General features: G+C 36.3%; 1 protein-coding gene and 2 long non-coding RNA genes across 4 annotated transcripts in view; 1 reads left to right on the top strand and 2 right to left on the bottom strand.

Annotated features, from left to right (window-relative positions):
• Nucleotides 1–23,203, bottom strand: part of LOC129437206 (protein NLRC3-like) — a 211,271-nt gene that overhangs the window by 99,051 nt on the left and 89,017 nt on the right. The gene's annotated exons all lie outside the window — the stretch shown is intronic.
• LOC129438782 (uncharacterized) lies at nucleotides 2,033–4,615 on the top strand. Of its 2 annotated transcripts, none has more exons than XR_012367428.1 (6): nucleotides 2,033–2,436; nucleotides 2,656–2,758; nucleotides 3,163–3,364; nucleotides 3,599–3,649; nucleotides 3,979–4,084; nucleotides 4,211–4,615. It is a non-coding gene; the product is annotated as an uncharacterized lncRNA (long non-coding RNA). The 2 variants fall into 2 exon arrangements; XR_012367429.1 differs by having other exon boundaries at nucleotides 2,033–2,447.
• On the bottom strand, nucleotides 6,040–8,262 carry LOC129438787 (uncharacterized). Its single transcript, XR_012367430.1, has 4 exons — nucleotides 7,679–8,262; nucleotides 7,391–7,441; nucleotides 6,954–7,059; nucleotides 6,040–6,817 (listed from the first exon to the last, which is right to left on the bottom strand). It is a non-coding gene; the product is annotated as an uncharacterized lncRNA (long non-coding RNA).

Here is a 23,203-nt window from a genome sequence, read left to right as displayed (position 1 = left end):
AGTCCCAGGACGTAACAGTCTGTCCTGGCCGACTCACCTGATTCATCTGATTCGTCTGGCTCACTTGGCTCGTCTGATTCACCTGGCTCAAAGAACTCATCTGATTCACCATCTGGGACATCGCCACCTTGGACTGTGGAAGCTTTCCCAAGTTTTTTTTTGGGGGGGGGGTAGTACCCGGACACAGGAAGGAGGCAGAGGACACCAAGGCGGAGGCTGAAGTGTGCTCGGACCCTTCCTTTCCTTGTGTTCAAGGTCTATTCCTGCCCTATGATATAGCCCCATGTCTGCCCCATGACCCAGGTCCTAGCCTGCCCCATGACCCAGGTCCTAGCCTGCCCCATGACCCAGGTCCTAGCCTGCCCCATGACCCAGGTCCTAGCCTGCCCCATGACCCGGGCCCACACCTGCCCCATGACCCGGGCCCACACCTGCCCCATGACCCGGGCCCACATCTGCCTCATGATCCGGGACCATGCTGGTCCCACGACCCTGGACCATCCTGGCCTCATGACCCAGGACCTCTTATGAACTGTTCTGCCATTGCCAAGAGGTCCTGGCCCGCCCGCCCACCCTCTATTTGGACTTTATTAGTTGTATGTTGGGCTCCGGGAGTCGCCCTTTAGAGGGGGGATTCTGTAAGGTTTTGTCTTGTATTTTCTTGTATTTTGTGTATTTTTGTTATTTGTACTTGTATTTTGATTCTCTGCTCTGTTTGGACTTTTATTTTGAAACTCATCATGCCATGTCACGCTTCACACTTCCTGTTTGTTTCTGTATTTAAGTCACTTCCTGTACACCTGTTCCCTGCTGTATATTACATCCGTATGCCCAGCCTGTTACCTGTATTTGTGATCTGTTTCCTGTTTATCTGTTTCTGCTAACCTGTATCTGCCTGTTTTTGACCCACGCCTGTTTTATTGGATTTATTGCCTGTTTGCCGCCTGCCTTGATCTTTCGCCTGTTTGTTTGGATTTATGATTGTGACTCTGCCTGCCTTGACTTCTCGCCTGTTATTTGGATTATGATTACTGGATTTACCCTGTTTTGGATTTGGTTGCTGGCCCTTTATTGGGATTTTACAATAAACACCTTTTGCACATGGATTCACTTCTCACTCACTTCATTTAGAGCATACGTTACAAAAGCTATTTACCTAAATACAAGCCTTGCCTAATGCAAAATGTGGTTGTTTCCCTGTGTGCTAAGAGGCTAATTTGGACCAAGACAAAAAGGTAATTTTGAATTTGAATCTAGGCCATAAAAAAGCTGTAGTCACTTGAAAACACACACAACACACATGAAGACTCAACTTTTCTCATTGTAATTATTAGACAAATACATTAAGAATTACATTCCATATGTCATATGTTCTTTGTTTATGCACATACACAAGATGTTACAAAATAAACATAAATGATTAAAGTAACACAGATGTACTATCCATCTTTTGTACATATAGGCCAAAACTGGGTGATGCAACCACTGCTCCTGTCCGAGCTGTCACCATCGAGCGTCCTCTCTAGACAAATGGTGCAATCTGTATGTAGTGTAATATGGGCCAGATAAAAATGTGGCATAATTTGCATGTAAATTGACCTACACAAAGTATTTACATGGGATGTTAAATGCCTTATACTTGGGGAAAGTGTTAAAAGTGAGGTAATTTAGGTGATGCAACCCATTCATATTTATACATCTAAACATTGCACTTGTTTTTTTTATCAATTGCTTTCTATGAGTAAATCAATCTTCTGTTTAGATAGAAGGGTGACTAAAACTTATCAATGCATTATCTGGTAAGTCTGACATTACTTACTGAAAAATCCTTTCAGCCATTGAACCTCTGGAAGGGCAGTGCCATTTTAATGAAAAGGCTTTAAGAATTGCTGAATTCTTTAAATGGATATTTTATGTTAGCAATGAATTAGTGAAATAACTCTTGTTACAATTTGCATCTGTACTGCTGCTGGATCCAGGGGAATATGATGTGCTGATTGGGTCAAATAATGAGAACAACCACTTGACGGTCAGGGGATCTCTGGATAATCCGTAATTCGTTTGTAATTATAAAACGAAAATACCGCTTTTCTGTTTTTTGTTTCAAAAAGAAAAACCAAATAACCGTTATTTGTGTCAGAATCAAAAACCGAAAAACCAAGTAAAAACGGCCGGTTTTTCGTTTTTGGCGATCAGTTTGATCGTTATTCCTTTTTGAACAAAGAATGAAGAGAGTCTTTGAACTTCAGTCAATTCGTTTTTCGTTTCTTGGAAGTTGTGCCCGCTGCAGAGCAAAATGGGCGGAGCTGGAGCTCTAGCGAGGCGGGGCACCCTCGCTGGATCTAGTGGGCGTGGCAGCATCAAGTGCGCAGGCGCAGATAGAGTTTGTTTAAACTTGCTGTACAGCCTGTATCAATTACTCCGGAGTATTGCACGGTAAGAAAACGGTAATTTAAAGATAAACTGAACTTTAATATGTATATAAAATCTTAATCTTACAATTATCGCTGTCTTTCGGGAGTATGTTGAGTTTCGCGTTAAACACTCGATAGCTAATGTGCTAACATTCTCCCGTCCACCACAAGTGGTACGTACTACGTAGTGTTTTATTGTAGTTTTTATTTTTTTATGTAAATATTTGTTTAACCTGCACAGGTGCACCAGACAATACTTTAGCGAGACCAGGATCTTCTGCTGTCTATATCACTGTTCCTACTGTAAATACACGAGCTCTGAAATCATGCAGTTCAACAAAAAGGTGTGTGTGTGTGTGTGTGTGTGTGTGTGTGTGTGTGTGTGAATTAAATATTTTAATTATACTGTGTGTGATAAACATCATGTTTGTTGAACCTTTCTGTTTGTGCATGTCATAGTAATTTCTTCCTTGCATTTAAAACTGAAAACATATTGTTCATTTAATATTTTCTTGTGTTGTGAAACCTTTGGGATGTCTGAATTTAAACTACTTTACTTCAGTTGTTGTTTTTATAGTTTTTCTGCATTACATTACTTATGACAAGTTAAAAACATGTATATAAATACTCTTTATGTTGTGCTTTTGAGCAAGGTGATTCATCACAAAAGCTGTTCATATGCAATGCACTGACTGTACAAAACATGTAAACAAGACAACTATGCTAATTTATTCTTTTTATGTTTTAGATTTAATCATCATCAAGCATGGTCTCAAGTGCAGACGATCCCACACTTTCACTGCTGTTACTGTACATCAACATTTTAAAATGTGTAAAAATCCAGCCTCTGGACAACCTCCCCATGGCTGCAGCACCACCTTCATCCCCAGCATCAGCATCCCCGTCTTTATTTCCCCTCGACATTGGAACATGTCTGTACTGATTTTGAGGTACAGCTTTTTAACTTCTTGCTGCTTGTAAACTTGTTTAGATATCTTGAGTGGAGTATTAAGAAAGAACAAAGTACACAGTTGTCAAAAATAACCCACTGAGGGTCAGTTAAGTAAACCAAGTGCACTTTAACAGAACTATAAACAAACATAAAGACTTAACACCAATCACTAGATGTGACAGCTACATACTGTATTAATTGTATATCTAATTGTATTGTCTATAATTAACAGGGTGCCCCTCAACAGCTAGGAGGAATTGATTGTGGGGTATTTATGTTGATGGTAAGTGGTCTTTTATTTGCTGTACACCTGTCTCTGTGTACTAATCAAAGCATTTGTTAATATTGTTTTGTTTTTTGTATGCACTCTATGTTATGACTGTGAGATCACAAAAAAATGAACGATTAAGATTGTCGATTGCCAGTCTGACACACCAATAATGATGAAGTGGTGGTGCTCAGTTAATTTAGACATTTCCTCTGACAAAGTATGATATTAATAACTATACTTATGATAAAACCTCCATTCTGTGCATTTCCAGTATGCAGACAATATATATAAATAAAGCAATGCATGCCTAAAAACATTCTAATGTTTGTCTCTTCTTACAGTCAAGTCCCACAACTACTCACCCAGAAAGTAACATATGCAGATAACATGAAATTCACTCCACCTGAGTCAGATGTCATGGAGATCATCCAGACACCAGAAGTAGATGTATGTAGAGGGAATGTTTATGTACTGATTGACTTGTTTAACTTGTTAATGTGTGTATTACACAATGAATTTGTTTATGAGCAGTACATCATTTTTAATTATATTATTATTGGAATTCTTATATAGCACACAGGACTCAGCGGTGATGAGAAACGTTCAGCTGACCTGTGAGTGGCTAAAGGAGACCACTTGCTGGGAAGATGAGCTGCAAAAGATCTAAAGGATGATGCCCTGTTGGCTATAACAATGTTGGACTTACTTATAAACACCATGTTTTATGAGGGTGAAAGGAATGAAGAAAAAATGTCGACTCCCTTCCCTTTTATATTTTAGAGAAGAGCAGGATATATATGAGACAAAAGAGTTATTCGTGGGTTTTGTTTACACAACAAAACCCTGTCTTGTTAATCTACTAGTGGGGATAGACTAATGTAAATATTGATATTTTTTAATTGGTTTTGTAAAATACCATTAAATGTTTGTGTGAACTGTGAAGTGATGTGTTCTTGAAATAAATTTATAATATTTTTTTATAGTATCGTGTTCTTGAAATATTCATGATATTATTTTATATCTTCTTCTTATAACATTTTATCTAGATTTCTTTTATGTTAGATGCACATTTTGCTACATTTGGGTTAATAGAAACCAATAAATCCACTTGTAGGACAGTGGAGTACAACACTTGTAGGACACCTGAGTATGTGACTATTCAATTACATTTATCTTCTACAAAAATGTAGTTGAAGCTAATGCCTCACTAATCTCAAAGCACATTATATATCCTCTACTATGGGAAGTCACATGGTTGGTATTACTTGTCTGCTTATTCATTGAAAATAGCATAATGCATAGCCTATCACATAAAGGTTGAATCTATCCAAAGTTACAGTCAATATTTCATTTAAATTTGCTATATCATTTTTACAGCATATGCTTTCACATTTACATACAATAAGGGTAGATTAGGTAACCTAGTCTTATTTATTGATATTGTGTGTATTTATTTATTGAATTAGTCAGATGATTTCGTGATACAACAAGGTCGTATTGAACATTAGTAAATGCATTAACATGAAAAATAATTAACAATATAGCTTTTCAGCAAGTATTCTTGTTAATGTTAGTTAATGTCAATACAGTTATTTAGTTCATGCATTAACGTTAACAGTTACAAAGCTTGATTTTATAAATGTATTAGTAAATGCTGAAATTAACATGAACTAAGATTCATAAATGCTGTAGAAGTATTGTTATTTGATAGTTCATGTTAGCTAATGCATATTAACTAATCTAAACAAATACATTTTGTTGGAAAGTGTTATCGATCATTTAGATTAGTTCACAACCCACACGTTGCGGTGGACACAAATAAAGAGGGGTGCACAGATAGTAAGCTTTCACTGGCAAAGCAGCACACCACTCCTTCCTCCATAAAAGGGCCTTGTTGTCACTTTCAGATATTTACATCAGGGTTTATGGTAAGCCACAGTTTTGAATTGAATTTTTGTGGAATTGGATGATGTCAAATTATGTCTTTAAATACAAATGTACAACAGTACAGTGAAGCAGGGCTCTGCACTGCAACTCTTTCACTTGCATATATGCCCTTAAATGATTTACAAGCATAGTGGATGAGTGAAGACTAAAACCTACTGTAAATGTTATAATGTTAAGGCCCTATTATACTTTTATACATTTATACTAGTTCCTGTGGCTTACCATAAACCATGATGTAAATATTTGAAAGTGACAACAAGGCCATTAATGCATTTACTAATGTTTAATACAACCTTGTTGTATTACCAAATCATCTGATTAATTCAATAAATACATTTATATAATAATAAATAAGACTAGGTTACATAATCTGCCATTATTGTATGTAAATGTGAAAGCATATGGTGTAAAAAATTATATTGCAAATTTAAATGGAATATTGTCTGTAACTTTTGATAGATTCAACCTATAGACTATGCATTATGCTATTTTTAATGAATAAGCAGACAAGTAGTCTAAAACCAACCATGTGAATTACCACAGTAGAGGATATACAACGTGCTTTGACATTAGTGAAGCATTCACTTCAACTACATTTTTATAGAAGATAAATGTAATTTAATAGTCACAAACTCAGGTGTCCTACAAGTGTTGTACTCCACTGTCCTACAAGTGTATTTATTGGTTTCTATTAACCCAAATTTAGCAAAATATGCATCTAACATAAAAGAAATCTATATAAAATGTTATAATAAGAAGATATAAAATAATATCATGAATATTTCAAGAACACAAGACTGTAATGGTATAATAAGATACAATAATAAATATTATACATTTATTTCAAGAACAAATCACTTTACAGTTCACACACAAGTTTAATGGTATTTTACAAAACCAATAAAAAAAACAATATTTACATTAGTCTATCCGCAGATTCCGCACTAGTAGATTCACAAGACAGGGTTTTTTGTGTAAACAAAACCCACGAATAACTCTTTTGTCTCATATATTTCCTGCTCTTCTCTAAACTATAAAAGGGAAGGGAATCGACATTTTTTCTTCATTCCTTTCACCCTCATAAAACATGGTGTTTATAAGTAAGTCCAACATTGTTATAGCCAACAGGACATCATCCTTTAGATCTTTTGCAGCTCATCTTCCCAGCAAGTGGTCTCCTTTACCCACTCACAGGTCAGCTGAATGTTTCTCATCACCGCTGAGTCCTGTGTGCTATATAAGAAATCCAATAATAATATAATTAAAAATGATGTACTGCTCATAAACAAATTCATGAAACAGGAAAGGTTAATACACACATTAACAAGTTAAACAAGTAAATCAGTACATAAACATTCCCGCTACATACATCTACTTCTGGTGTCTGGATGATCTCCATGACATCTGACTCAGGTGGAGTGAATTTCATGTTATCTGCATATGTTACTTTCTGGGTGAGTAGTTGTGGGACTTGACTGTAAGAAGAGACAAACATTAGAATGTTTTTAGGCATGCATTGCTTTATTTATATATATTCTGGAAATGCACAGAATGGAGGTTTTATCATAAGTATAGTTATCAATATCATACTTTGTCAGAGGAAATGTCTAAATTAACTGAGCACCACCACTTCATCATTATTGGTGTGTCAGACTGGCAAAAGATAGCAATCGACAATCTTAATCGTTCTTTTTTTATGTTTACTCACAGTCATAACATAGAGTGCATACAAAAAACAAAACAATATTAACAAATGCTTTGATTAGTACACAGAGACAGGTGTACAGCAAATAAAAGACCACTTACCATCAACATAAATACCCCACAATCAATTCCTCCTAGCTGTTGAGGGGCACCCTGTTAATTATAGACAACACAATTAGATATACAATTAATACAGTATATAGCTGTCACATCTAGTGGTTGTGGAAGTTACATTTTTCTGTTTGTTTAAAGTTTTGTTAAAAACGTGTACTTGGTTTACTTAACTGACCCTCAGTGGGTTATTTGTGACAACTGTGTACTTTGTTCTTTCTTAATACTCCACTAAAGATATTTAAAAAAGTTTACAAGCAAGAAGTTAAAAAGCTGTACCTCAAAATCAGTACAGACATGTTCCAATGTCGAGGGGAAATAAAGACGGGGATGCTGATGCTGGGGATGAAGGTGGTGCTGCAGCCAATGGTAGGTTGTCCAGAGACTGGATTTTTACACATTTTAAAATGTTGATGTACAGTAACAGCAGTGAAAGTGTGGGATCGTCTGCACTTGAGACCATGCTTGATGATGATTAAATCTAAAACATAGAAAGAATAAATTAGCATCATTGTCTTGTTTACATGTTTTGTACAGTGCATTGCATATAAACAGCTTTTGTGATGAATCACCTTGCTCAAGAGCACAACATAAAGAGTATTTATATACTTGTATTTATATATGTTTTTAACTTGTCATAAGTAATGTTACGTAGAAAAACTATTATAACAACTGAAATAAAGTAGTTTAAATTCAGACATCCCAAAGGTTTCACAACACAAGAAAATATTAAATGAACAATATGTTTTTAGTTTTAAATGCAAGGAAGAAATCACTATGACATGTACAAACAGAAAGGTTCAACAAACATGATGTTTATCACACACAGTATAATTAAAATATTTAATTCACAGACACACACAGACACACACACACACACACACACACACACACACACACACACACACACACACACAGACACACACACACACACACACACACCTTTTTGTTGAACTGTATGATTTCAGGGGCCCGTTTCAATAAGGAGGTTCAACCAACTCTGAGTTTACAAGTGAACTCTGAGTTGATTTACTCTGAGATAGTAAATTCTGAGTTTTCGGTTACAGAAAAGCTGATCTGAGTAAGTTCAATCGACTCTGAGTAGGTTGACTCTGAGTTAAGCGCGTGCACAGCCGAAATGAAAAGCCATCATCAATGGAGCTCAGATATTACGATTTACCATGACAACAGCACGTGACAAAGAGGTCTTAATCATTTTTACTACTAAAACTGAAAGTGTTACTCAAGTGTACAGCAACTACGAGCATATATTTTAAAGAAAAGAGTTGTTTTTGTAAATTGCTACTCTAGTAAATGCGTACATTTAATTTTTCATCACACTTAAAATATCAGGACTAAATAAACTGAGGACTGTACGTTATTATATTCATTTACATGCACATGCAATCCCATGGACAAAAAGATGACAGCAGCTCAGCTAAAATAAAATTAAGCATAATACTTTGTCATATAAGGCTACGAACTTTACAAATGTTTGTCATGAATAAAACAAAAATTCGCCCAGCTGGGATTCGAACTCCGATCGCCGATGGTACGTATGGCCGAACTATTACACACAGCACTACCCACTAGACCAGCGATAGTCATATAATGATATTTATATATCTAAATTGACTGCAAAAAATAATAATTTCGCTCACATAAATGTAAGCGGATATGACAAAAAACACTCGGGGTCTCAAAATCCTCTCGGGACATAAATTTAACTTCCTACAAATGAATGCAACATCATCATCTACAAGATTCTCTATAAAAGTACATGACATTTTAGTCACTAAGACGATCTATGCACCTAAGTATATCATATTAGCTTTACAAGTCATTTCAATTTACGGTTTTAATTTTTTTTGTTGTTGAAAGTTTAGTGTAATATATAAAAATATAAAGTCGTAAGTTAAAATGGTTTGCACTGGCAATTTAATTATAACTTAAAGACAGGTAAAAAATATTTTACAGTGTACATGATAAAAATGTGCACAATGAATGAATGTACTAAAGCAACTAACAAGATTAAACACCGCTACTCCTTTAAAAATGGGGAGGAGACCACAAGAAACTCAGAGTTTACAGGATAAAACCTGCTCCCGACCAGGTTAGGTTCAGAGAGTATGTTACTCCGGAAACAGACTCTGAGTATAAGTTACCTCTCCTTCTGAAACAGGCTTGACTTACCCCGCTGTCTCAGGTTTAACCTACCTCCCTTTTTGAAACGGAAACTCAGAGTTTCCCTTATTTCAGGGTTAACAAACTCAGAGTTTGCACTTAACCACCTTTCTGAAACGGGCCCCAGAGCTCGTGTAAATGTTTATTTACAGTAGGAACAGTGATATAGACAGCAGAAGATCCTGTCCTCGCTAAAGTATTGTCTGGTGCACCTGTGCAGGTTAAACAAATATTTAAATACAAAAAATAAAAACTACAATAAAAACACTACGTACCACTTGTGGTGGACTGGAGAATGTTAGCACATTAGCTATCGAGTGTACTCCCGAAAATCACGTCGAGACAGCGATAATTGTAAGATTAAGATTTTATATACATATTAAAACTCAGTTTATCTTTAAATGACCGTTTTCTTACCGTGCAATACTCCGGAGTACTTGATACAGGCTGTACAGGAAGTTTAAACGAACTCTATCTGCGCCTGCGCACTTGATGCTGCCACGCCCACTAGATCCAGCGAGGGTGCCACGCCTCGCTAGAGCTCCAGCTCCGCCCATTTAGCTCTGCAGCGGGCACCACTTGCAATAAACGAAAAACGAATCGACTGAAGTTCAAAGACATTCTTCATTTTTTATTCAAAAAGGAATAACGATAAAATGATCGCCAAAAAACGAAAAACGGGACGTTTTTAATTGGTTTTTCGTTTTTTGATTCTGACACCAAACAGTTATTTGGTTTTTCGTTTTGAAACAAAAAACAGAAAACCGGTATTTTCGTTTTATAATTACAAACGAATTACGGATTATCCAGAGATCCCATTTTGGTCTCTCTTCCATTTTTGCCTTTTAGTAACACAGGAAAACACTCATAAACATATTTAAGCTGGTCTGAACAATGTTGGTCTTGCAATTAGGTAAATAACCTTTAAAAAATTTTTAGGCCATTTTTATTTACAGGAATCCTGCTGTAATAGAGTAATCATGCATCATGTCCTTTGAATGATTGCAATACTCTTTTCGTTAAGGCACTATAAAGTCCAACTCAAAAAGGAAACAAAATAACACCAGAGAACATTAATTTTTTTTTTTTATTTATAGATGCAGTTAGCCATATCCCTGCCGAAAAAAAACAATAGAAACCATTACAGAAAAATCAGGGTATCTTCCGTCCATTCCATATCCGTTTTACAATCAAAAACGAAAAACGAAAAAAACAAATCGAATTTTCATTTATCGTTTCCATTTATAAAAAGAAAAAAGAAAAATAAGAATTGATACATTTTTCTAGTTAGCTTCTCAGTTTTACTAAGAAAATTCTTGAGGGCCGTTCTCACGAATAAATTTATAAAAAAATTCGTTACTATAACACGACTTGCCTTGAGACTGTGTTGACTATAACGTTAATTATATTCACATTGTAACAGACGTTAATTTTAACAATGAATATATTAGCGTCCACCACCGGACGATAACGACAAATGAATGCAAATCACTAACCTTCAAAGGCATATTGCATATTTAGTGTAATAAAAACTTTTTCAATTGTTTACATGTCATTGAATGTGTATAGCTATTGTTCTTGTTGCGTTTACACATCGAGTAACCAGCAGAGGCCCTCCACACGCTGCGTTTTACGTAACAGTAAATAGTAGTTTGTTTAATCTAATATCTTACTATTTGGCGTAGTCAATGTAGTAAAGTAAAAAGCATTAGGTAGTCAATTTCACAGTAACTGCATCAGTGCTGGATACCTGATGTAATTTTATGTAATGGACCTTAGCTTCTTCATAGTGGCATCTGTCATTCAAATGCGCGTGCACTTGAAGTTCAAATAGATATAATTGGCTGTCAATGGTTTATCGTTTAATCAGTTGGAGGAAAATCGCTCAGAAAGTGATCCCATCGTTCATTGTAACTTTGTCGTTATAGTTGTGGTGTGAACTCTGCTATTCTCTTTAATATAAAATATTTTTTAAACAATATTTTTATAGTTATAATGTGAATGGCCCTTTATTGAGACGAGGGAAGCGAAGACTTCCAATGACTATTAGCATGGCACGCAGATTTAATCATTAACATGATTAATAATCCTATGACTAATAAACTTTTACAATTATGCATTTGGTAGACGCCTCAAAGTGCATTATAAGGCATTTTATCAATATTTGTGTTCCCTGGGTTCATGACTCATGACATTTGCAATGCTCCACCAAGCAATGCTTTAACATGAGCAATTTGGGACCAACTGGGAATTATATTTTTTATAAATTGTTATTACTGATGATGATTGTGTCCATGGCTGGATCTTGGGGGGTGATGAGGTGGGTTATCTTTTATACTGATCATGAATTCCAAGCCACTGGCACATTGGATGTCATAATTTATGTGGCAGTGACTTTTCATGCTGTGTTCTCTGCAAAACCTACAAACATTCATTGCAGAGCATTTTTGTACGCCCATTAAAAGGCGTGCAAACAATTATAATTCATATGATCATTAAAAATTTTAATGATTACATCTGCGTGCCCTGCTAAAGGTGCAACTTTCGTGTATTTGCTCCCCCCAGCGGTAACGTTTGTAAATGCTGGGGAGAAAAGGTAGCTCCTTGGTTGAAAATTGGAAATAAAGCATTTTAATATTTTCTTTATTTCATTTTTTTACAATTTAGTTTTAAGAAGTAAGACTGAAAAACTAAATATAGAAAAATGTATCAATTCATTCTTTTTAAAGCAGCTTTCAATATTTTTCATTTTATTAAAGGAAACGATAAATGTAAATACGATTTGTTTATTTCGTTTTCCGTTTTTGCTTTTAAAACGGATATGGAATGGACGGAAGATACCCTGATTCAGAAATTATAAGGGTTTTCATTACAAAACCATTACAAACCATTAACTATTAAAACTTTTAAAACCATTACAGATTGCGTAATGGTCGCTATTGTTTTCAGTAGGATTTGAGTTTTATTGCAGTGCATGTGCATGCAATAAATGCAGCAAAATACACCACAAAACAAAACATTAACTATGGACAAGATACAACAAAAACAACGAGGAGAAATATGTGCTTGATTCGTGCTGTAGTGTTTAGCACGCCCGCCGACAGGGGGGGACAAACGGGTCTGTTGTCCCGGGCCCAGGGTGGGGGTGGGCCCAGAGGGGGGCCCAGAAATAGAACCTATGGAATAATTGTTAAAGAAATAAAGAAAATATTTGATTCATTTAATTTGAAGTTCAGTACGCTCAAAAGGTCCGGTCAGACTCAGCACAAGTCCGGTGCTCAGAAAAAAAGAAAAGGAGAAAATATAGGCCTTATAGAGGAAAATAGAATTCCTAATTCTCCCCATTAGGAATCTGTGACCGCAGATATAGTCACTGCATCGCGTGTGTTTAGAAGTCTGTGCTGTTTGCTGTGAGGTTTTTATGAGAGAAAGAAAAAACTATTTAATATATAATATGTAAAACTTGAATTTAAAATAAAAGTTACCGCGGAGAAGATAATGAGAGCTCGATCGTCTCTATTGCTAAGTGACGCAACAATTATTTATTATTTCAAATCCGTTTACAAGATAAATATACATTGTGTTGTTAAACAGATTAAATTATCTTGATATAGGCTACATTCATTATGAGAAGCCTTTTCTTTTTACTGTTACACTGTAGAAAGTAATATATGTATTTTATATAAAACTCTATGGTCGTGATAGCACATTGTTCTTTATCTGTTGGTTCATGTTGGTCCAGTTTAATTCAGGGTAATCCTTTAATAAAATGTAATTATAAAATATTTTATTGTTTTGTAATATTCACAGCGCACATTTTCTCAGATCGTTTTAAAACATTTTTAATTATTCTGCAAAATTCCGCATAGATTTTGCAAAAGAAATCCGCAGAAATAGCAAAAAATAACTCCTTATAGATTCCTTATACAGCTGTACTACTCTTGCAGCAATTAAAGCAGTTCAGATTTGTTTTAAATGGCAAAATAGTTATATTTCTTTTTTTATTTACATTTTAGAGTATTTTTGTTTGTTAAAGTTTTTTTATGATAACCAACAAGCGGTTAGCAGCCGACAGCAAGTTGACGACATGTTTGATGAATTGAACTCTCAAATCAACACTTCACTTGTCTATAATAACAACTATATAAAATATATATTTTCAGCATATCACAATGTTAGTTTAAACGTTTATTATCAACACACACTAATTTTAAAAAGCCGAGGCAGGTTGCTCTGCTGCTCGCAGCTGCAACGGTTGCAGAAATAAAAAAATAAAAAGGGCTATAGCTACAAAACGAAACCAAATAAACATGAAACAGAATAAACATGCAACCTGCCTTATCTTACAACTTCGCTATGCATATATAGATTATGTCTTGGATGCTGTTTGCATAGATTATGCGCAGTATCCAAGGATTTAATCTAGTCCAACATTAATAATTTTTCCCTGTGCGCTGAAGGTCCTGCTGTTATATGCAACAGCTGCATTGTAAATGTGTGGCTGCTGGCTGCGCTTATAGCGGACTCGTGCTATAAAAGTCTTACTACGTTTGTTTTGCAATTATTGTCTGTCAAAAGGTTCTTTTAATTAAATTGAAAAATATAAAAAGAAGGAGAAGCCTAATAAGCCCGAGGTCCGCCCGCGTATCAACTGTGACGTTAAAATTGTCCCGAAACACGACCCGAGGGGTGTAAAAAGGTCGGGTCTCCTCGGACTTGGGCTGAAATGCAGGGATCTACCCTGAGTAGCATTCATTGAGAAAAATCTAATGCTCATCATGAAAGCTCTTTACAAAATAATATCCCTCGGGGCTTTTGGTTCAAAGGCGTGCATGTTTGGAGAAATATTGATTGATTTTATATGTTTACTTCAAATTTCTAAAGAGAGGAGTAATATTTAATCAATTTTTAGTCCAAACACGGCATAATATTAGCTGAAGTTGTTTTACTGATTTTCCAATAGTCTGTTCATAATTCAATATATGATATTTTGTGTCAGTATACAGTGTCAGTACTACATTTAACTACTATATAAATGTTTTATACAATGTATAATATGCAATATTCGTGGGTCCTGAATCTGATAAAGCCAAATGTCTTGTTACCAGTAAAAAGTAAGGGGGGGGGGGGGGGGGGGCTCTAAGATTATCTTGTCCCGGGCCCAGGCAAGACTGTCAGCTGGCCTGGTGTTTAGCATTATAAATGTAGCAAAACCGATATTGTTTAGCCATGAAAAAGTGTTCTTACAAAACGCACATACAAAGCATAATGTAAACAATTGTACATATGAACAAGGCATATCCCAGCAAACACAGAACGTTCCCCTAACGTTAGTTTTTGGTTATATTTTGGTTATTTTTTTGGGAACCAAAAAATAACGTTCTGGGAACGTTATTTTTAGGTTTTATTTTTTGCAACCATAAAATAACGTTCCCATAACGTTGTAGGGTGGTTATTTTTAAATAACCTAAAAATAACTTATACAGAACGTTATTTTTTGGTTATTTTTTTGGAACCATAAAATAACGTTCCCATAACGTTGCAGGGTGGTTGTTGGAGCCATTATATATTGAGTTTCTTTATTTGACACTAGATGGCGCCATTAGCCTTTGTGATGTATTTAAGTTTGTGTTAATGAGCCACAGGTGGCAAGGAATTGACGGTCAAACAAACTTTTTTGACCGTGTGAATCGGTTGTGCTAATGTTACGTTCGTATTTTGTTTATTTGTTATGAAGGTTGAAGTTTTGTAAAGTATTTTATTTGTCTTTATTTTATTTATGTGCCATGATAATAAATGGACTGGCATATTCAACTTCATCCTAAGATATGGACAATACATTTCTTTGTTTTTAGCAAGGCTAATGCACGCGTCAATTCAGGATCCATAACTCCTTCCCCGTCGTTACATGTTTAGTCAAAAAAAGTTTGACCAAAGGAGCCTGAATATCAGTTTTATTAACTTTGGCATTTGAATCCGATCGTTTGGGAGACTACCCCAGCCAACATTGACATGTGGGCCCCACGTGGGTCCCATCTGGGCAGCATGGGTTACATGTGGGCATGGGCTTCACATGGGCAATATATGTGGGTCCCATGCAGAGATGTATAAAGTACTAGGGACCCAGACTTGAGTAAAAGTACAAGTGCTCTATCAAAAAAGTGACTTGAGTAGAAGTTGAAGTGCTCTTTAGGCACAGCACTTAAGTGGAAGTACTTAAGTATTAAACATGTTTTGTACTTAAGTATTGCAAGTAGTTTTTTTAAAAATATACTACTCAAGTACTGAAAGTAAAAGTACAAGTATTGTGTAATGTTATTAAAGAAAACAGTCAAAAGTTTGAATATAATATTGTTTATATTATTTCAAATGTTTAAGCTAAAGGACACTCACAATTCCTTTGGCTGTAGCAGGAGTACAAGGACATGAATGTTCAGATAATTTAGATTAATTTAACTGATATGGAGTTAGAGAATTCAGAATCAATGAAATATTAGTCGATATAATGGTAATAGGTAAAGGTAAAAGATGTTTCAATGTATTTAGGTTTCCTTCTTTCGCGCACACTCGCCCTCTCTCGCGCATTCTCTCTCTCTCTGTCTCTCTCGCGCACTTTGGTTCTCTCTTCGCTTAACATTTGTCCACAACCCCGGCTCATATTTGTGAGTGAGAGGGAAGGAGGGGTCCGCCCTTCACTTTCTCCGATTGGTTTAGACCACGATCTGTGTGTGTTTCTAATGTGTATCACCGCTCCGGCAGTGATAATGTGGGTTTGGAATGATTCATAACATTTGAGTGTAACGAGTAACTATGCAGCACATAAAAAATTTATCGGAGTAAAAGTATTAAACTCGTTGAAAATATGTACTGAAGTAAAAGTGGAAGTATGAGAAAAAAATAATACTTCAGTAGAGTACAGATACTGTCTTTTAGTACTTAAGTACAGTAGTGAAGTAGTTCTACTTCGTTACTATACATCTCTGGTCCCATGTGGGTTTCCTATGTGGGCCCCATATGGGTTTGCCCATGTGGGATAATAATGTGGGCCCCTCATGGCACCTATGTGGGCAAAACATTTTTATGCTTGAAATACATCTTTATACATTTACAATCTTAAAATAATAACTTTTGGTTGATTGTCACTTTTAAACAAATAGCAAATAATATAACAGATATGATTTGATCCTTATAAAACATTTTAAATAAAAATGCATTATTTTTTACATTTAATTAACATTGATATGTGGGCCCCACATGGGTCCCATATGGGCAACATGGGTTTCATGTGGCCATGGGCTTAACATGGGCAATATATATGGGTCCCTTGTGGGTTGACTATGTGGGTCCCATGTGGGTTTCCCTACGTGGGCCCCATATAGGTTTGCCCATGTGGGATAATAACGTGGGGCCCTCATGGCACCTATGTGGGCAAAAAAAATTATGCTTAAAATACATTTTATATACATTTAAACTCTTAAAATTATTACTTTTGGTTTATAGTCACTTTTATACAAAGAGCAAATAATATCACAGATAGGATATGATCAGTATAAAACATTTTAAATAAAAATGCATTATTGTTAACATTTATTTGTGATATTTGTAATGTTTACCTGCCAATTATTAATTTTAATTTGCACAGCTGAGCATGAGTGAAAATAAGAAATGTCAGAAAGTTAATCAGTTTGATAAGTCTGTTAATTAAAGAAATGTTTCAAACATTCTGAAAGGAGTCTAATTAGTGGAGTCAGGTGTTTCATATAAGGAGACCTCATTACGATCTGCTCACTGCTACGACACATTACGCTTGACAAAGTAGTCCTCCTTCAAATGTTTTTAATTGTGATTTTTTTCACATAATATAATATCATATTTTAAATAATCTTTGCTAAAATAGGCAGACTTTTAAAATTACAACTATAAAGATGATAAACATTTAAACTACAAGAATTTCCGCTCAGGCGCAAGGATACGGTTTCTATCGGAGCAGCAGGAGTCTCTCACAACTGTTACACTTGTAATTTATCCTGAGTTGTGTTTTTAGAAAATGTAATACTACGGTACAAGTTTACAGACTGCACAGGGATGAATCAAAGCAAACGTGCAAGGACATTTAATGAGTTTTGCTGTGGATGCTTTGGAAGTTCTTCATAAAACGTTTGAGCAAAGATTAATTGATGATCAGAAGACCATCTCCAGAAGAGTGAGCAATGTTTTTTTTTTTTTTTGAGTTCGAAGTATTTTAAGAGTTTGACTTCTTTCAATGCTTATTTTAAGTGTTATGTTAAATTGTTAGTCATTACCTGCCTTAGCAGTTTTGAAATGTTCATGATTATTTTAGCATTGTATTGTTATAAATTGACAATAAAGTATTTTGATATATTGAACCTTTACAGTTTTTTAATTTGATTTCTCATATTGCACCTACTTCATGTTTTGTGATGTTACAGATGAATGAACTGTTGAATATTTATGCTGAAATCTGATATTTACCGAACTGAAATGATTTGCTTTTATCGGTTTTCAATTTAAAACAAATATATTATTTAAGTAAATTACAATTAAGCATTAAAAGTATAATTATTTCATAATAAGGGACCAGTCCAGTACCCATTAAAAATCCATTCTGGGCCCTGATATGTGGGTGCAATATGGGCCCTATGTGTGTTGCCCACGTGGGCCCCACATAGGCCCCACTCAGTTTCTATATCAAATTCATGTGGGCAACCCAGGTGGGGCCACAGTGGAACCCATGGACAAACCCATGTACAGCCCACATTGGAAGCCCATATGGGGCCCATATAGGGCCCACATGGGCCCCATGTGTGTTGCCCCGCTGGGCCCCACATAAGCCCCACTCAGTTTCTATATCAAATTCATGTGGGCAACCCACGTGGGGCCATAGTGGAACCCATGGACAAACCCATATAGGGCCCACATAGGAAGCCCATATGGGGCCCACATGGGCCCCACCTTGCAATGTTGGCTGGGACAGTAAAAGTCAGCAGCTGATCTGGAGTCGGATGATGTTCATTCGGGACTGTTTCGTTTTATCGGATCTTCTGTGGATTATTGCTCTCTTTGTTCGCGGATTTCAAAGGACTATGAAGCTGTAAAAGGGCACAGCGTACACGAACACTCGAGAGTCTTCAGCCTGGTACTGAGGAATGAAAGCGCTTTCTCTTGAACTTGAATGGCCATAAACTGTGTACACACGAAACGAACAAACACAAATCCAATGCGCATTGGTGGTAAAAGGGGTTTTAAAAAAAAAGAGTACTTATTTGTTTGTATTTTCTTTAAATGCTTGTTTAGCTTACCCATGTTTACAAAGTGTTGTAAGGTAATGCTTATGGGTTTAAAATATGCTGTGTGAGTATTTAAATATTTCAAAATGGCAGATAAAATTGAGCTTGAGTCTCAAACACAGAAAGCAGAGGCTGAAAATGTTGTTCGAAAGAGAGATGTTAAACTTACTGAAAAAGGGTTAATGGCAAAACTCGATACTTTGCAGAAATTAAGAAAATCAAAGTTTAACACAGCCTCTAAGTTAAAAAAGTCAATTCAAGAGTGTTTTGGAAATAAGGAATTTGAAGATGTGGTCAAGAAGATGCTTGAAAGGTTTATATTACAATGTGAGGAAGCAAGAGAAGCACATGAGTCTATAATTGCTTTATTGCCTGATGATGAGAAGGATAAGCACGAAACATGGTTCAAAGCCAAGATGTTATGGGCTGAACAGTTTAATGGTGTGGTAAATGAATGGTTGGATATGCCACATGAGGAATGTGGACGTGCTCCCAGTGAAATTGAACCCAATGATAGTGCTTCAAATATACTGTAGCAAATGGCTCGAAGTCAGATTGAGGCCATTTGGCGTCTGGATCGTAAACAGCCCTAAAATTGTGACTTTAGATAACCCTGTGTCCTGATAACACAATCACCCAGATATCTACCACCTATCAAGGCTGTAAAGTGGGCGACAATTAAAACAAATGCAGTCTTCAAAGGAATCCCACCAGAGAAACCTGAGAGCCGTTCGTTCGACGATCGCCAGAGACACAGCTGGGGGCACAGACTATATGTCTGTGATGAAACCACATTTAAAAATCACAATGAGCTGTTTAAATGTATATATATATGTTATATCCCTTTACTGCATGATCATGTATGTGTGATGTAACTGTGTGTTAACACTTTAGTTTGATTTTGTTCACTGTAGCATGGTTCATATCTTAGGTATGAAATTATTATTCAACGTGATCTTAAACCCATGTCTTGTCTAGTATCAAATTAATCTACTCTTTATTTCCCAATCATTTCTATTTATCATATTACCATAAGCCGCATCAATGTCATTTAATATCGATTTGAAGAGTTATGGAAACAAACTTTTATCATTATGCAATTACGCAAATGAGATGTCTGAAAGAACAAAGGCTTGTTTCCCCGCGCGATCGAACACTTCACACATTGGCCATACACCCAAAATGGGCTGGGCATGTGAAAGGTCAAAACGGCCTATCGCCCAAGCCATCATTGCTCGTTGCTCATTTGATCATTAGCTCAATAGCTCAGTTCGCTCAATCTGTCTATCGCTGAATCGCTCAATTCGCTCAATCGCTCAGTTCGCTCAGTTACTCAGGTAACCCATCGGAGCAGTTTGAAAACTCGCTGAGACTCGACCAGAGTCCCTTGGATTTATCATCTTTCTCTGAGCCCTGTCCTACTCTTCGGGACAGTCTTTCCTGGCTTTGCGCTAGAGTTCGGAAAACCACGCGGACCAATCTGCCCTACGAAACAACTTAACGGACTACATCTTACGAACACATCTGGACTCTCTCTCTCTCTCTACTTGCTCGCACCGCGTGCAGCAGAAACTTCGCAACGCAACATAAAGAGCCAAATGCAAGTATAAACTTGTTTTACTCGCTGATGTTCAAAGCTTTACCCCTTATGAAAATTAAGGCGATCCTTAGAGATTATCCGATGGTTTGTGCAGATGTTAAGCAATAGTGCTTTGCCAATCTTTTACTCTCTCTCTCTAGCTTTTTCAATCTTTTCTTTCTCATCTATGTTTTATGTTATTGTATGTGTGTATGTTTAGTTAGTCGTTATATGTACTTCATTTTATAGTTAATAAACCGGTTTGCATTTTCACAATTGAATTGTTTCTGTGTTCAATGCTCATGAAATTAAAGTCACTATTTCTGCCTTTTGATCCAGCTACACGCTGCGAGTAGCACTGTATATCAGTGAGAAGGTTAATTTTAAAGGCCATGAAATTAACATTTCTTAGACGTTAATATACGATTATGGATATATGTCTTCGGTGGACGAACATATTAATTAATTGTTATTATTAATTCTGCTACGCCAGGTAAAACCTGATAAACTTGTATAATTAATTACAGTTAATTATACATAATATTCCCTTTTGAGCTAAAATCTAAGATTCCCTTGGGAATCCCCGTAGTGTTTCGGTCGGAGGTTCATAGTGTTTCAAATAACGTTATTTCCCTCCTCCCGCAAATTCGCTACATATAATGGTGGAGAACGCGCGGGCAGATTTAAACATTATTTTCTGAGCAAACCAGTTACAAATCAAATGTGTTTTTGCATTGTGTGAATGAAAAAGAACTATCAGCTTTAACTGATTTCGTTCTTTATTTGTATGAATGAAAATGTATTTTCCTGTATCATTTTCAGGACGTAACAGACTCGCGCCCCTGTTATGTATAGTTAACTGCAGTCTTTAAGGTAACCGTATTAAAAACCCTTTGATACGCTGCATTACCGTCTGATTCCGCCTAATAAAGAGTAGAATTCCTTTATTTAGAGCGAAGCGGTGGTCGAGTGAGTACTCCCATCTGATAAGGCCTTTTTGTTAAATCTCCAGGAAATGATTTACAATTAGAGAAGCTGTCTATTGTATTTTTCCATTTTATTCACGTACGTGGATTTTTAAAATTGTAAGCACCGAGGGTAAGACTTTTCAATTTTAACTGTTAAAGGAGATGAAAACTTGATCAAGTATTTATAGTCACAACGTATGATAAAGCACGTTGGACTCTTGTTTATTGCGTGTCCCGGTAACGTTAAGCCCAAAAGAGGCACCGGCTGAACACGAGCAAATTACATCCGTCGTCTTAGCAACGCAGCGGCCGCCGATGTAATTACTGTATAGAAGCGAATCTTTGTCAGTTTAAAGCGTACTACCTAGTTCTAACACTAGATGTCAGTCTTGAGTGTCTAACACTTCTTCTTCTCCATTACTCTACGTCTGACTTCCGCTTTCTTTGTTTGTTGGGCGAAATATCTTACTTCTGCAACAAATGGATCATGTAATCCATCTTCATCAATTATGTCCAGGGTTATTACTACTTCTACACCCAGTGCATTCTCTACTGCTTTTTCTGATTTGGCCTTTCAAATTGAGCCTACATCTTTGCCCATTGTGGGGCCTGATGAATTGGTCAATTCTTTTAATCGTGTTTGTTCAGAGATCTTGGATAATGTTGCACCTTTTAATAAGAGAAGTAAAAAAGTTAAAAAAGAACCGTGGTTAAATGATGTGACGCGGAATCTGAGGCGGATTTGTCGGCATGCAGAGCGTAAGTGGCTGAAAGATAAATTGCAAGTATCTTATGATATTCTTAGAGAGTCTCTATCTAATTATCAAAACGCTGTTAAAGCCGCTAGATCTTCATATTTTGCACGAATTATAGCACATAATGCACACAATCCAAAGGTATTATTTTCAACCATAGATAAGGTACTGAGGCCGTCTTGTAATATTTTCCCGACCCCGTCTAGGGACCTGTGTGACAGTTTTTTAAAATATTTTATTGATAAAGTTGCTCTCATCCGATTGAATATTAGGCCTGTTGGTAGTGATATAATTCATATAATTAAGTCATCTCATTGTTTAAAGGAATTCTTCATCCAATTGAAATTTGAATATATTATTAAATTGTGTCACCTATGTAGTAGAACTGTGGAGTTATTTTAGAAATTGGTGCCTTCTAGGCCGAGAAAAGTCAGAAAATGTGTTTTTTTGCTCATGTGGATGTAAAACATCAAGTCCCAGAATGCACTGCTTCGCTGCTCTACGAGGCCACTCCCTAGTCACGCCTACAGGTTCGAGACGGCAGGAGGGAGGGAGGGAGATTCAACTCGGCTAAATACAACTTTTACAGACACGTCTGCAACGATTTAGTTGATATATTATTATAAATACTACCTTTTCCACATTGAAATGATGATACGTTGCGTTGTAACGGGATGTTCAACCAAAACCGGGAAAGGACAAGCAGTAAGTTTTCATAATTTGCCGCGGTGTAAACAATGGCTGCGGGCTATCAACCACGCAAAGTTCAGAGAAGACAACGATGCGGTAAAATTGAAATACCTGAGGGTTTGCGGTCTCCATTTCAAGCTGGAAGATATCGAACCCAATGTACTCGGAATGAAGCGAAACACGCTAAAGGACACTGCGATTCCGTCTATATGTACCTTCACAGACACGACGAACAGCCGGAGCCATCTGGCATCAAACGCATTCGTCTACGTTAGAGGTAAGACTTTTGCTAATACTTGTTTCTGATCACACAGTAGCCT

Source organism: Misgurnus anguillicaudatus, chromosome 24 (genome assembly GCF_027580225.2).
Source record: "Misgurnus anguillicaudatus chromosome 24, ASM2758022v2, whole genome shotgun sequence".
In the NCBI taxonomy this organism is placed as follows: domain Eukaryota; kingdom Metazoa; phylum Chordata; class Actinopteri; order Cypriniformes; family Cobitidae; genus Misgurnus; species Misgurnus anguillicaudatus.
Note: the sequence above shows the minus strand (reverse complement) of the source record. Positions and strands in the feature narration are given on the sequence as shown.